The sequence below is a fragment of the Pipra filicauda genome, unplaced genomic scaffold (assembly GCF_003945595.2).
Source record: "Pipra filicauda isolate LSUMZ 115617 unplaced genomic scaffold, ASM394559v2 scaffold1375_size31252_pilon, whole genome shotgun sequence".
Taxonomy (NCBI): domain Eukaryota; kingdom Metazoa; phylum Chordata; class Aves; order Passeriformes; family Pipridae; genus Pipra; species Pipra filicauda.
Window position 1 is genome coordinate 24,261 of NW_024103846.1, and position 1,332 is coordinate 25,592.

Sequence of the window (1,332 nt, forward strand, 5' to 3'; positions counted from 1 at the left end):
GTTGCCCATACATGCCGAAACGTTCAATTCGGCTGACTCATCCGTAACCTTCACGCAAACGGTGCTTCCTTCTTCTTCATATGCATTTACCTCCACATTGGACGCGGATTCTACTATGGTTCCTACTTATATAAAGAAACCTGAAACACAGGAATTATTCTTCTGCTTACTTTAATAGCAACTGCCTTTGTAGGGTATGTCCTTCCATGAGGCCAAATATCATTCTGAGGTGCAACAGTAATTACTAACCTATTCTCAGCTATCCCTTACATTGGCCAAACACTTGTAGAATGGGCTTGAGGTGGATTTTCAGTTGACAATCCTACACTCACCCGATTCTTTGCTCTTCACTTCCTCCTCCCATTCTTAATTGCAGGCCTCACCTTCATTCATCTAACTTTTTTACACGAAACAGGCTCAAACAACCCCCTCGGCATCCATTCAGATTGTGATAAAATCCCATTCCACCCCTACTTCTCAGTAAAAGATATTCTAGGCCTTTTATTCCTTCTCATCCCACTAATAACACTTGCTATATTCTCCCCTAACCTTTTAGGAGACCCAGAAACTTTTACTCCTGCAAATCCATTAGTTACACCTCCTCATATTAAACCCGAATGATATTTCCTATTTGCATATGCTATTCTACGATCAATCCCCAACAAACTAGGAGGAGTCCTAGCCCTCGCTGCCTCCGTCCTAATTCTATTTTTAACCCCATTTCTCCACCTGTCAAAACAACGAACAATAACCTTCCGACCTCTTTCTCAACTCCTATTTTGAATCTTAGTGACAAACCTCCTAATCCTCACATGAATTGGTAGTCAACCGGTTGAACATCCATTTATCATCATTGGACAACTTGCCTCAGCTCCTTACTTCACAATTATTCTTATTCTATTCCCCATTACCAGTCTCCTAGAAAATAAGATACTTAACCTCTAACTACTCTAATAGTTTATAAAAAACATTGGTCTTGTAAACCAAAGATTGAAGGTCACCCCCTTCTTAGAGTTTTCTAAACATATTCAAGCACCCCAACTTTCTAATCAATACGACCATCAAGGGGAGGGGCCCCCCCCTCCCCCCCATACCCTATGGTATGTACTACTTTGCATTACATTCTCCACCACATTAGACATAACATCCATTTAGGAAAATCGGGTACACCATTATTGCAAAACCAACCAAATTTTCATGCTTTCTCCCATACAACCCAAACCAAGACATAAACATACCTAGGCACATTTCTACTTAACCCCATACCATGTCATGGTCTAGGAATAATTCCGCTAAACGAACTAAAACCTAAACTCGTTAATTTTCGCATAA

The 1,332-nt window shown here is 40.5% G+C and overlaps 1 pseudogene; it reads left to right on the forward strand.

The window, feature by feature from the left end:
• Positions 1-6: 6 nt before the first annotated feature.
• On the forward strand, positions 7-867 carry LOC120322616 (annotated as a pseudogene).
• The last annotated feature ends 465 nt before the right edge of the window (positions 868-1,332 follow it).